Source organism: Macaca nemestrina, chromosome 10, assembly GCF_043159975.1.
Source record: "Macaca nemestrina isolate mMacNem1 chromosome 10, mMacNem.hap1, whole genome shotgun sequence".
NCBI lineage: Eukaryota > Metazoa > Chordata > Mammalia > Primates > Cercopithecidae > Macaca > Macaca nemestrina.
In genome coordinates this window covers 30,411,980-30,427,215 of record NC_092134.1, presented here as the reverse complement: position 1 = coordinate 30,427,215, position 15,236 = coordinate 30,411,980, and the positions used below count along the sequence as shown (strand labels likewise).

Here is a 15,236-nt window from a genome sequence, read left to right as displayed (position 1 = left end):
CTTCACACTTTTTCTCAATCCCAAGTGTGGGAAATTCTAAACAGGCTCAACACCACCCTCTAGTGTGCACAAAGGGCGGATGTGGGAATTGAAGTCTGTTCATGACAAAGGCAGCTGGTGAAGACTGGAGAAGGTAGAAGAAGAGAAACATCCTTGTATCTGCAGGAAGCCCATAAATTAATAAATATCCAAGTGCTCTAAGGTAAAGTACTTCTTTAATAGAAAGATCTAAGGGACCGCTTCCAAAAGAAATAATATAATGTTCTGTGAAATAGTAATCCCACGAGATTCCGTCCACACCCACTCTTAAAGTGCCCCACGGTTAAATAAGTTTGGAATCCTCTGCATATCATTACAGTCTTCTGCAAGCCCCTGTTATAGGTTCAGTGTTTAGAAAAGCTGTTGGAAGTTATGCAGTGATGAAAAATCCACTTCCAACAAACATTTGACCCCTGAACTTCCCCGTCCCCACCCCCCCCCCCCCCACAAGCCTCATATCATCCCCTAACACAACTTCTTATGGAATGTACTTTGGGCAATGCTACTAGAAAAAGTACAAATGAAGTTCTTACCTTCGGCTTCCCATTTGATTAAACAAGTCCTGTCCCATAGGCTTTGATGGCTCCACTCTGCTTGCAAAGATCAAACTCTAAAGTAAACCAATAGAGCTGATCAAGACACAAAATGGAAAAAGAATGGAGCGGTGACTGAAACCAAATATCTAATCAACAGTGCCAAGGACTGGAAGATCCCTCAAGAGGCTGAGAGGCAACCCAGCTCTTCCCTATTTCAACCGCATCCCGATCTTCAGGCAGGACCGAGAGCTTTCGTACTGCTCTCCTAATGCATCACCCTAAGTCCCCTGGATCCCTCTTCTGTCAAAGTTCAATTATATCTGAGGCTTAGTTCAAGGGTCCTCTTCTTCAAACTTTCTCATGACTCTGGACCCCACTGAGCATTTCCTTTTCTTCAATTAGATCACCCTTTCATGTATTCATTAAAAGTACATTGAACACTTACCATATGCATGATACAGTGCTGGGAAATACAGATCTGAAATAGACAAAGATCCTACCCCCCAGAGGAGCCCACAATTTCTACCACTGGAAGAGGAATGAAGAGAAGACAATGAAGGCTCAGTTCTAAGGAAGGCTTCAGGAGATGAAGATACAGTAAGTTGTGGGCACATTGCCTTGTAGAACACATCCAACAGCATTCTCACCATGATCACATCAAGTCATCAGAACACAGCCTGGCTCAGGGTAAGCACTCTATAGATGTTAGCTTTTATTTGTGTTGTTCTTATCACTTTTGGTGTTATGTATTACATTTATGTTGTATTACATTTTTTCTCATTCTGCTGTTCCTGTACAATAAAATTGAAGGGTAAGATGCCATCTCCCCTACAAATGGTTTAGTTTGTGAAATTACTCCAATACTCAGTGATTGCTGATAAATATGAATGCCAATGACACTTTATTCCTTTCCCTGTAAAATGATGCTACCAGTAACTATCTTTTCAGATTTCATTGATTCATCATTTTTTTTCTTCATTCATTGAAATAATATAAGGTTTCCATTAGGTGCCAGACTCTGTGCTAAGGAAAGGGAATATAATAATAAGACAGACATGGTCCCTGCCCTCTTGGAGTTTGCTATGTCTCAGAATTGTGGAGATTTCAGTGAGATTACTTTATATGTATGCATTTTCTGATCTAGAAGGCTGGGTAAATGTAGAGTATTATTATAATTTAACAACCCACCAACCCTACTGCTGTCAAGCATAGCCTCCAGTCTCTGAAATAGAGAATCTCACTGTGCTTACCTGGCACTGTGCCTGGTTTCATAAGCACCTTCAGAAATGTCTGCAAAATGAATGAATGAGTGGAAGAATAAATTAGAAACATTACTACTAAATTCCGTTTTCTACATAAATAATAATCATGATGAAATGAAGGGGGGTGAATGAGAATATCTATGAATTAGTCAACTTCTTGTTATATGGTAATTATGACATTGTATACTTTTTTATCATTGTCTTCCTAGCAACCACGGTGTTTAGTGTCAATATTCTCATTTTAGAGATGAGCATAAATAAGTTCAGGGATATTAAGTAACTTTCCTAGGGCTTCAAAATTATAAGCACAAATAATAATGGAATCAGTGGCCTGAGAACACACTCACATGTTCCTTCTCCTTTAAGGGGTAGTTTCATTTTTTTCCCAGACCCTATTTTATTATTGAGGAACATGGTCTTCTTTTCCAGATGAAACTAAATGGGGATGAATGAGGTGATGAGTTCCACCTAATGTGTCACAGCTGGAGATGAGTGTCATGGCCATTAAGTGAAATTAATGCCCTGAAGGCTATCATTACCAACGCCAGCCTAATAGAAACCAAAGGCATCTCCGATAATGTAGTTTTGATTTCCTCCCAACATTTTCCAAATAAAGTGAAACAATGGATTTCCTTAACACCAAAAGATGTGTTGTCGCTGTGCCGAGTGAATCTTGATACAGAACTCAGTTACACGGTAACAGGACCAGAGACCTATTTGAACCATTTCCTTGATGATGAATCTTCTCTAATCCTCCCCTCCCCAAATGCCCTCTAGCCTGTGCTTGGATACCCCTAGTTGGAGAATTTCTTCATGCTTAAGATAGCCCATTTTATCTTTAGAGTGAGCTCATTGGAAAGTTCACTATGTGTTGAGCTGAAACCTGCTCCAAGTGGCTTCTCCTCATTGTTTTTAATTTTCTCCCCTGGGAGTCACTAGGAAATGTGATTTGCCATCCCCAGGAATAGTGTTTCCAGACTACTCCTATGGTACTTGCTGTACTACACACTTATACACTCAATATTTTTATTCAACTCATTATAACTTTACCTATTTTAATCTATAACTAAGCAATAATATCTGTGAAATCATAGGTTGATGTGTCAGCTTTATGGTTTCTAACACGTATTAATATTAATGTATTAATTATATGTATTATTTGTTATACATTATTTATATTAATGTATTATTAATTATATTATCATTAATGTATCAATGGTAGTATGGCCACCCCATTTGGGAAACACCATACATATCCCTTCTCTGTATATAGTAGTTGGAAATAACAGCCAGTCTTCATCGAGTTTCCAGTTATCTAGGACAAACATCCTTAGTACTTTCAATTATATAATATAGAGTGAAACTAATTTACTACCTTGGTTATTTGCCTCCAATTTGTCTATATGCCTATTTAGGTTTGGGGGCCAGTCTCAAATACAATTCTCTCATTATATATGCTTTGATTTTATTAATCTGTGTTTCCATTAGCCTTGGAAGTCAGACTATGTATTTCTAAAGAGTTCACTGGTCCTCAACATCTTTAAGTCTTTGTTACCTGCACCGGTGTTATATCATCCTTCCCCACCTTGTTCCTTCTTTTGGAACCAAGTATAAGAGCTTCCATCAATCCTCACTGCATTTCATCTGGGCCTATCAATTTATAACCTGCAAAGATGCTTGTTGATTCTGATTCTGTTACCTAAATTATTCATTCTCTCTCCTATCCTCTAATGATATATATATATATTTGATAAACATGCATTCTGTATTTTCGTGTAAATCACCGACAGGTATGTGATCCTAGAAACTTGCTTCCAGATTAATATTGGTCCATCAATCATCTTGCTTTAGGGACTAGTTACTATAATCAAATCCATGTTTATTGTTAATCCTCTAGAGGCTTTTGTCATTTAACATGGCCTATATAATACTCTGGTAATTACTTCTTACATACTTATGTACCACCCATATGAACACTTGATTTTAGTAAGATTACTAAAGAATTCTTTAAACATCACTCAGCTCTAGAAGGTATAATAAGGATTATTGAGTTCCAACTTATCCATTTATTGGACCAAACACTTGACATATACTGAGCGTTTTAACTGCAATAAGTTCATAATAATAAAGATTACTATCCTGAAGATATGGGAGATCCTCAAGATTTTTAAGTCATAACACCAAACTAAGTAACCTGGTTGGTAGGTGGAGAAGATAAGATTCAAACTCAGGTCTGTCTGACATCAAAGTTCAATCCAGTTCTATTCTAAGATGGTCGGCTCAGAATGGAAAATGCATTTGGAAAACTGTCTACTCTCACGTTTGCTGAGTATAGTGTTTGCACTTTGTAGGCTAATATGTAACAGCTATCCTGGAAAAAAATATCAAGTCCTTTTCTGAGGGCTTTGATTTTTTAAAACAAAATTGTAGTCACATAATCTGCACAGAAGACAAGCTCCTATAGAAAATGAGGCATTCTTTGACCCTGTGAGGAGTCTCAGTGTGGAAGCTCTGAGCAGAGAGCAGCAGCAGGGTGCATGCATGCTTAAGTTTTGCACACTGAGGCAATACTTTTAAAAGTTAGTATATTAAGCCAGATCAGAATTTAAAATGAGCTTATCTGTGATCTTTAATTGCGGTATAATTCCATAAGAAGAAGAAATAAATGTCTAGATTTATCCCCCTGATCCTGAAGCAGCTGCTACTGTAGCTACCACTAGCTTACTTCTGCTTGATGGATAGCACAGTAATATCATCTCTAACCATAGTACTCTCCAATGCACATTCATGGACACATAAGCAATCCAGCTCCTCTCCCTTTAAGAGTTACTCTCCTAGAAATGGGGCTGCACTCTTCATCCCACCCTACAGAGGGTACAGAGGGCCAGTCAACATGGGGACCATTTCAAAGTGATGTAGGAGACTGATGGCTCCCAAAGGCAGGATAGACTAGTAGCTGTGCCATATGGACTTTTACTTATTGGACATTCACCCCTTTGGGAGAAAGTTGGGATGGCTGCTTTTCAATAGGTGCAGGCTCTCTGCAGCTTTGGCCCTGTCTCCAGCACTTAGAGGGTGGGTAGCAAGCAAACTTTTCCAGCAGAAGGCTGTATTTCCACGTGCCAAAAATGCATTTGGCCATGGAGCTGTTGGAGAAGGCCCCAGGGGGAGCCTCTGTGTTTTTGCATGGTTGTGGGTTGCTAGGTCTGGGATAACCTGGGGCAGGCTGCATTGCTCACCAAATCCTTAAATTAAGTGCTTCAACAAGGGAACATGGGGTAAGCATGCCTGGCTTTTTCTGTCAGCGTTGGCAAAGCCAGTTCCATAGCTGCCATGTCAAAGACCTCATTCAAGGTATGTCCAGCTGAAAGCATGGAACAACTTGGTCAGGCCAGATGGCTGGACCATGTGCGAGGGAGCCAGTCATCCACCAATGCTTGTTTAAGGTAATCTGAAACATTTTAATAATAATTTCATTAATTTTTTTTCACCTGCTTCTAAATAGCAGTGAAGCCAAGTTCGTGTAACTAGAGAGAATTTCATTACAGCGGAAACTATCTTACACACATTGTTTTCTTCTGTGGTCCAGGAAGTACGCTCCCGAGAGATATCAAGCTGGGACTTCCCAGGATGAACTACCTTGATGGTATCAGTGCACCCCAGGGCCCCAGAGAACTTAAAATTTGATTCGATCTCTAATGTGATCTGCTTGATCACTAGAATCAGCAGAAGACCCTCCCACAGCCCCAGTGAGAGAAAGGCTTGAGTCAGCGCCCACCTACGGGAGTTCCCTCCACCCAGTGAAGTGAATGTTCTGTTTTAGATGGAAGCCTCTGAAGCCACCAATGTGTCTTGAGAGCAGCTAGCTGGTGCAAAACATTTTCTTTATTGGGCCTATGATGTTCGTCCTGTGGGATTCCATACCTGGCCCCAACCAAAGAGCCAGGGAAGTCTCTCTCCACAGCTGCCCAGTGTGCCCCGATGCACAAGAACACTAGGCTGTATTTAGAACATGTCCATATCCATAGGGTGGAAAAAATTATGTTATTTCACAGAGCAACTGCTATCATGTCCTTCTCCCTCTCTTTGTCCATAAAATTCTTTCAAGAGCAACACAAATGCCTTTCAAAAAACCAATTTCTCTGTAACCCTTTCAAAGTGTAGCTTCCTCCTCCCATTTCCCCAAATACCTCAAGATGTAAAGATGGGGTTGGCATCTTCTATTCTTGGAATTACTAATTGGAAACTCTTTTTACTTCCTCCTTCAACAATCCAGTTTCTTGTGACCTTCCATGCCTCCATATTACTGATCTTTACTGACCACTTGATGAATGGCCTCATCCATTGAGGACTTTAGCACCTACCTTGTTATTTTCTTCTCCACCTCTATTTCTGACACCATTCTTGATAACTTCAACACTTACAAGGCTGACTCATTTAGCTCCCTGCCTTCTCAGTTCTTTCAACTCTTTGCCACTGATATAGTTCTGCTTTCACCTCACTTCAGTCACACATTCCTCACAGTCTCACCCCTACTAAAATCTTCACTCCCCCAATCTGTTCCAAGCATTGTCCCCTCTAACCACAACTCCTCTTCCTCTTCAACTCCATTAGTGGTACATAGGCCCTAACAATGAGCTGTCCCTCAATCCACCTAGCCATCTCTCTGTCTCTCTCTCTCTTTCTCTCTCTCTCTGTCTCTCTGTCCTCCGCTCTCTCCTCTCCTTCCCTCCATTCCTCCCTTTTTTCCCCTCCATCATATTGCCTGGAAAAACCATAACCCCATTTAAATCTAAATATTTATATGTTCTGCGCCTACACCTAAGTAGCTTAATGTTGCTGGAGAAAATCAAATGGATGTGATGATTGGTTTGATTGAATTTCATGATCCCAGATCTCAAATGATCACTCATGATCATTAAACATTTATCTACTTCACTTCCTCGTAAGTTCACTTTACATCTTTCTGAGATGGTTCTCTTTATCCTCCAAATTTTCACATGCTTTTTCTTCACCCCTCTCTTCACTCTCAGCTGATGATCCTACTTGAAAAATACAGGAACAAAAAGTCAGAACTCCTTCATCTACCAAGCACAAACATCTACAAAAATCGACCTCTATCCTCACCTACATTCTCTGCCTACCTCGCTGCCACAATGGAAGCTGTATTCCTGCTCCTGCTCCTTCCCTCATTTAATATCTGAAATTCACCCTCTCACCATCTGATATGGTTTAGTTTTGTCTCCACCCAAATCTTATCTTGAATTGTAGCTCCCATAATTCCCATGTGTTGTGGGAGGAACCCAGGGGGAGATAATTGAATCATGGGGGAGGTTACCCCCATGCTGTTCTCAACATAGTAAATAAGTCTCATGAGACTGGATGTTTTTATAAGGGGTTTCCCTTTTCACTTTGCTCTCATTCTCTCTTGCCTGCTGCCATGTAAGACATGGCTTTCACTTTCCACCATGATTATGAGGCGTCCCCAGCCATGTGGAACTGTGAGTCCATTAAACCTCGTTTTCTTTATAAATTACCCAGTCTTGGGTATATCTTTATCAGCAGCATGAGAACAATTAATACACCATCTCAGGCACTTTCCTTCTATATCCTCCATTTGTCCCACTCTGCTGCCTCATTTTTATTAGCATATAAACCTGTTCTACATCAGTGCTACATAGCAGGCTAGGCCATGAGGAGATAAGATTACACCAGAGTGTAAATCAATGCATTGCTTCTTTCATTGAGAAAGTCTTCATATGAAAAAGTGTCAACTGAACTAAGAATTTGGCTTAGTGATGTTGTTGATTCACATTTGGTTCATAGATTGGCACAGATCTACAGGACTAGCAGAGATCTCTGAACCACACGTTGAATTATACTGCTTTGAATTTTCCATGTTTAAAAACTCTCCCCTGGCCTCAATTCCTCCCCAGGTATTTCTGATTTCTGAACTCACTCAGAAATATTTCACTGAAGAGTTGTTCAAACCCACCATCCTGACATCCTTGGCACACATTTGCCATTTAATCTATCGAGTCTGGCTTTTGTCCCTCTCTTTGTAACTGAATTTTACTTGCCATGGTTTCTTCCAGCCCCAATGTTATCATAGCCCATTATTGCTTCTGTGCCCCCATTTCCCTGTTATCTATCAGTGGTAGTAAACTCAATTACCCTCTCCTTTCTTGCAACACTTTAATTACTCAGCATCTATGATACTGTGTTATACTGGGTTTCCTCCTTCTCCTCCTTCATCTCCATTGCTGCCTTCTCTTCCTCTATCCAACTTCTAAATGAGTGGCTGAATGGATGATCAAAATGCTAACTCCTCTGGGAAACCTTTTCTTGTATTCTGTAATGGATTTTTATGTTTCTCTGCACTCCTAGATTATTTTCTCCTCCTCCTCCTCCTTCCTCTTCTTCTTCTTTCTTCTTTTTCCTTTCCCTCTTCCTTCTTCCTTCTCTCTTCTCTCTTTCTTCTTCTTTCTTCTTTCATCCTCCTCCTCCTCCTCCTCCTCCTCCTCCTCCTTCTTCTTCTTCTTCTGCTGCTGCTGCTGCGATGGAGTCTCACTCTGTCACCTAGGCTAGGCTGGAATGCGGTGTTGTGATCTTGGTTCACTACAACCTCCAGGGCCCAGGTTCAAGTGATCCTCCCACCTCAGCATCCCAAGTAGCTGGGACTACAGGTGTGCACCATCATGCCTGGTTGATTTTTGTATTTTTAGTAGAGATGGGGTTTCACCATGTTGGCCAGACTGGTCTCAAACACCTGACCTCAGGTGATCCAACTGTGTTGGCCTCCCAAAGTGCTGGGATTACAGGCGTGAGCCATCATGCCCAGCCTATACTTCTTTACTCTAATTTCTATGTGTTCTTGATTTCGTTCTTTTGTTATCTCTATTTGTTTCTGTGTCTGACTCCCAAAAATCTACAATGATCTCAAGTTCTTGGCCATAACTTTTGAATGTGATCTTCTTACCTGGAGTGCCTTTCCTTCTCTTCATTAGTTCATTAATGTAAAATATATTTATTGAATGCCTTTTGTGTGCCAAGCACCATGCTAGGTGCAAGAGATGTAGTGAGCAAAGAATCCTGTCCTTACAGAGCTTACAATCTGCCTCCTCTCTAATTTTAAACTCCTTCCCATTATCAGAGCACAGCACAAATACCATTTCCCAGTCCACAGTGCTATGCAACATCCTCGTGTTATTACTAGCCTTCACCACAACCCTAAAAGCCACATATCATTATCTCATTTTATAGATGAAGAAACTGAGGCTCATCAAAGTTAAGCAACTTTCTGGATCTCTTACTTAGGAAGATTAGAGGCAGGGATCAAACTTGGGATTGCTGCCTCCAAAACCTTTTCCTTTCTGCCACACTAGAGACAGGATCAAAAGGAAAGATTAAAGAGCACAAGGGAAGAACAGTATGGTTAAATGTATACAAGCAGAAAAGAAATGGGGCAGGGTGGGCTGAGAAGAACCAGAAGAACAATACTGTGAACCGAATGTACGTGGGCTCCAAATTTGGACTTGGAGTAGACGCTATTAGAATACTACTGTATGATGGTGCAGAAGACTCCACATGGTGTGTGTGCCTTATGGCCTTGAGCTTGATAGTAAGGTTCTATGATAAGAATCACGAATCTCCTATCCTAAAGGAGATTTTATTTAATTGATAGAAAACAAGACTAAAAAGCTTTTTCAGTCTTCTCTAATCTCCCTCTTAAACACACACACGCGCACGCATGCGCACACACACACACACACACACAGGGATGCATACACAGCACCCCTATACACTTTCTGGCTTTCCTTCAGAAAAGAACTAAAATTAGCATTTGTTTACCATACTAAATCAGAATTTTAATTGGTGTGAGTACAAGTCTCAATTACCAGACATGTGGCAAAATGACTTTAGCAGAGGTACCAAGTTAGTGTGAGACATGAAGTTTTCAGGTTTACGTTGAAAAGAGAGGCTTCATCATAGGCACTGAGGTGTAGTTGCAAAAAAATGTAAATGTATTTGGGTCAAGGTATGACTCTGCTCTTAACTAGATATATGACCTTGGGGAAATCTCTGAACCTCTTTGTGCCTCAGTTTCCTCTTCTTGGGACCTAAAGGTAGTAGTGGGTCCCTGAGCTGCTATACACATTTAATAGTCTTATAAAAATCTTGTATTTAGCTGTACAAACTAGCTGTGTGACTTTTAGCAAGCTATTTAACCTCTCTGTGCCTCAGTGTTTTCATCTGAAAGTGGGTATGGTAATAGTGCATGACTATGGGCTTCTTGTAAGGATTAAATGACATAATGACCACGACACTTAGAACAGTGCCTGCTACTTGGAAGTTATTGAGCAATAAATATTAACTATTGTTTTATGGTTATTATCAGCATCATTATTATGGTGAAATGGAAAAACAGTGGTATTTGCAACAAAATAATTACTACCTAGTAACTGTGGTTTTCTGGTTAAAATATCTAAACAAGGAACTCTTTGAGAGGAGGATTTAAAATCTGTATTGAAGCTATGGGAACCACATATTTTCTCTAGGCATGTGGGAGTTGGCAGCTATTATGCACCTACTTTGTGCACCATAACATGCTGTACATAAGACATATTTTCCAACAAACTGTCCCTTGGCTCAGACCCATGGTCTGTTACCCCAGCTTATGCCATTGACATTAACACCAATAAAAATTTTGTAGAATACTAGTGACAAGCAAACTGCTGGCCTATCAACCTTAACAGTTTTAGAGATGTGTTTCAAATGCTGGGGACACAGCAAGGTCTCAACTCATTATACAGATATTCTATTCTGTGTCGTTTCATAACTCTTAAATTTATTTCTCTCCAACTTGTATATGTCTTGGGGTAAGAAAGACATTTACTGATGTAAAACACTCCATGTCCATGCCTGACATGGCGTGAGTGCTCAATCAATACAAACTATTTACTTATCAGTCATGTGTCACTCTTCTTCCTTTGTTTAACAATGATATTGAAAGTAGAGGCCGGGCACAGTGGCTCACGCCTGTAATCCCAACACTTGGGAGGCCAAGGAGGGTGGATCAGCTGAGGTCAGGAGTTTGAGACCAGCCTGACCAACATGGTGAAGCCCCGTCTCTACTAAAAATACAAAAATTAGCTGGGCATGGAGGCACACACCTGTAATCCCAGCTGCTTGGGAGGCTGAGGCAGGAGAATCACTTGAACCTGGGAGGCGGAGCTTGCAGTGAGCCAAGATCGCACCATTGCACTCCAGCCTGGGAAAAAAGAGCAAAACTCTGTCCCCACCACCCCCCACCCCCCAAAAAAGAAAGTAGAGGCGGGGTTAAATGACATTTTTATGGGCTAGTATATGCTAGACACAGTGTGCTTTGTGTACATTCTTCTCTTTTACTTCTCAACTATACTCACACACCTGAGTAAAGGTGGAGAAAAACAAACAGCCATGTAGGTTATAATGTGTGGGTGACTGGATCACTATAATATTTAGGGCTGCCCTTTATTGGAATTTTAGATCTATGCCCTTTGCCATATGACTTTGCATTACCACCCAATGTAGAAAGCATATATCCCTGATCTGTTATGGAGAGCTTGGCCATGTGACTTGCTTTGGCTAAAAGAATGTTGGCAGAAATGTCAATGTGCCAGCTTTGGGTCCAGGTCCCTTTCACTTCTGCATTTTCTTGAGAAAAGCTTCCCTTGCATATTTGCTGACCTAAGTACAATCAGCAATGAGGAATAAAGTCCAGCTGGACTTGTGGCTTGAAACAGAGCTGTCCAGCTCACCCTAGCAGAGACTGGCCAACTCCAAGACAACCTGCAACAGCAACATGATAAATAGAATGTTCATTATGGTATGCTGCTGGGACTTTGGTTGTATGTTACACAGTGCCAATTTAACGACAGTAACTGATACATAATCACTTCAAACTCAGAACCTTTAATCTTATGATAGCCCTTAAGTCTGTCTGGCATCAAGATACGTTTGCCTAGTCCATCTATCTCTATCTGCAAATCTTTAACATGTACTGTTCCTTCCTCACTTTTGGCCAATGTCTTTTGCTTATACTTTCACTGAGAAAAATTGGAAAAATTGGAAAAGAACATCTACATGTTTCATCAACCACTGTCCTACTGGCCAGCATCTGTGCCCATGCACTCTGCCATTTCTTTCAAATGAACTATCTGTTCATGCTCCTATCAAAAGTGACTTCTCCCTTTGAGCTTTAAATCACATCCTTCTTTCTCCAGATTTTCCCCTCTCCATATCCTGCATCATCAATTTTCTCTCCTGAGATGCATCATTTCCATCAACATAGGAAGGGAAGAGGAAGGAAGGAAGGAAGGAAGGAAGGAAGGAAGGAAGGAAGGAAGGAAGGAAGGAAGGGAGGGAGGGAGGGAGGGAGGGAGGGAGGGAGGGAGGGAGATGGAAAGAGGGGTGGAAAAGGAAGCAAAAAGAAGGAAAGAGGGGAAGAGGGGAAGGGAGGACCGTTCTTGACTCCTATTTTCCCCAACAACTACCACCTCACTTCTCCAACTCGTACTACAGCAAAGTTCCTTGAAAGAATTGGCTATATTCTCCATCACCGAGTCTTCTCTTTTCCTACTAAATCCACTGCAGTCAGAATTTGATCTCTCCCATTTCAACAAACTACACTAGTCAAGGCCCCAATACTCTTCACATTACTGAATCCAATGGTCAGTGCTTAGTCCTCATCTTATTTGACATAGAAGCTGCTTATGACTCCATTATCACTCCCATCTTTCTTACATCACCATTTGCTTTCCAGGACCCTACACTCTCCTGATCTTCCTCCTACATCACGACTACTCCTTCTCAGGCTCTTGAAAAGCTGAAATGCCCTAATGCTCAAGTCTTGAAACTCTTCTCTCTTGACTCTCTCTCCTTTGATGATCTTAATCAGGATCATGGCTTTAAGTAACATTTAAATACTAAAGACTCTCAATTTATTATTCAGTTCACATTTCTCCCTGACCTTGACTTGTGTATCCAACTGCCTATTTGATATCTCCTGCTTGGACATCTAATGGGCATCTCAAATGTTACATGAGTAATAGCAAACTCTTAATCCCCTCCCTATACACAGACACACACACACACACACACACACACACACACACACACAAAATGTTTTCTCCATCTCAGTAAATGGAAACTCCATCTTTCTATTTGAGCCTTTTGAGAACCTTGGCATCAATCTTTGACCCCCTTTTTTTTCACCACTTGTTTGTCATCAAATTCTGTCAGTTTCATCTTCAAATGACATCCACAATCTTACAACTTGTAGCACCTCCACAGTTACCAATGTGGTCCAAGCCATTGCTATTTTTGGCTAGGGTCATTGCAATAATCTCCTAATGCTCTCCCTGCTTCCTCCTTTGTTCCTTCATTCTGTTCTCAATGTAGCAGTCAAAGTCATGCTGTTCAAACTTAAGTTAGGTCAAAGTTAAGTCACTGCTCTGCTCAGAACTTTCCAAAGGCTGCACACATCACTCAGAGTGAATTAAATCCTCATGGTGACCTATGTGGCTTTACCAATTCTAACTTCATCTGTTACTACTCTTCTCTTTTGTCCACTGTGCTCAGCCTCCTTTCCCTTCCTCAGGTGCATTTCTGCCTCGGTGCCCTCAGACTTACTTTTTTCTTGCCTAATTACATAGCCTACTCCTTTCTATCCTGTAGATTTGCCCAAATGTGATCTCCTCAGGAAGACTTCCTCTGTCCCTTCCTAGTCCACTAGCAATCCCCACCTCTACTTCCTTGCTTAATTCGTCTCCCTAGCATTCATCACTGTCTAACATACTGTAAGGTCCTTATTTATTTTATTTATTGTTTGTTTCTTCTGGACAATCTCTGGGAGCAGGAACTTTTGTCTAATTTGCTCCCTGTTAAATCCCATATCAAAAGTATGTCTGATACATAATAAGCATTCAGAAATTATGTGTTCAAAATATGAATCATATCATTTAATCCTCAACAAACTTGTGAAGCATATCCTACTCTATTCATTTCAAAGAGGAAGGAAATAAGGCTTAGAAAGTTTAAGTAACTTGTCTAAGGTCACACTGATGGTCATTGCTATTTATTAGGCCTGATCCATTTACAGTAGGGTACCATTATATTGCTTCACCTTCCATAATATTCCATCTCCTAAAACCAGTAGCTTTCAGGTTTAGACCTACCACCTCTAATCGCTAGTCCTTTCCATGCCAATTCCCTTTGCCTGAAGTTGTCAGGATTTCCACCATAGTTTCTATTGGGCTTTTGAAGTAGAGAGCCATATTTTTCCATATTCTAACTCATTCCCTGTCCCAAGTGGACCAGTGAGACAAGAAGCTCTCCTTTAGTTCAGTCAGATACTGAAAAGAAATTCTACAAATGAGAACATTCTAAGTAGACTCTCTATAGCATATTGGATATGAAATGTACTTTATCAAGCTTACTTATTGTGTATGCTTCCTGATCACTCCAGGTAAGAGCTTTGACCCTGAACTCAGGAAGTCCTAGTTCCAATTTTGACTCTTCCATGTGCTAGCTGTATGGCCAAGAGCAAGCCTCTTAATTTATTTTTGACTCAATTTCCTAATCTACAAATAGTTCCTCCTCCAGAGGGTAATTGTAAGGCATGAATGAGATTACGTACATGAAGCACTGATGAATATGATGAGAATGCACAGAACATTTAGGATAATAAGGATAATAGCCCAGTGTCAAGAGAAGGAGCCTAAAGAGAAACACAGAAGCCGGATGACCTGTCACTATTCCATAGTCACAAGCTTCACTCTTGATTTACAGCATACCTATCTAATAATAAATGAATTCATTATTGATGCATTGGCCTAAGTTAGATCATGTGGAGGAATTTATCACCATGGCTAGAAATAAATCATTACTCAATTACAAGATATTAGTTAACAAATTCCCACGATGTTCTCTTCATTACCATTTCCATTATGTTCTCTTCATTTTCATGGATTGTACCAGTAGATTAGTATATTTGTGGAGATAAATATTTACATGGCAAAGAAACCTAATAGTACTCTGCAGTAAGTGGGTAGAGCCAAAGACACAGCAATGGTCATCAGCATTAGAGGGGTAGAGATAATTTCTAGGAAAAGTGGTCAGGGAGAGCTTCAGGAGAGAGGTGATAATTTGGAGTGGTTTTGCATGTGATTTGTATATGAAAATAAAGGCATGAAAACAGAGGTGTCATTTACAATTTGAGGCTGGAAAGGAAGAGTGAAACCAGGAGCTAGAAGACCTTGAATAACAGTTGAAGAACTTTGGCCTTGATCCTACAAGAAATGGGAGAGTGGATCAATATTTAATAACATAAGAATGATATAGAGTCAAAGAAATCTTG

General features: G+C 40.5%; 1 long non-coding RNA gene across 5 annotated transcripts in view; it reads right to left on the bottom strand.

Moving 5' to 3' along the window:
• LOC105493812 (uncharacterized) overlaps positions 1–15,236 on the bottom strand; it is a 70,173-nt gene that overhangs the window by 16,274 nt on the left and 38,663 nt on the right. For 3 of the 5 annotated variants that reach the window (XR_011608916.1, XR_011608919.1, XR_011608923.1), the window contains 2 exons: positions 1,826–1,865; positions 611–649 (listed from right to left, as the gene is read on the bottom strand). The exons of 1 other annotated variant lie outside the window; for it this stretch is intronic. This is a non-coding gene — a long non-coding RNA (uncharacterized lncRNA). Of the gene's footprint in view, positions 1–572; positions 1,866–15,236 lie in introns of those variants that run through there. One more of the 5 variants, XR_011608918.1, reaches the window with a different exon arrangement.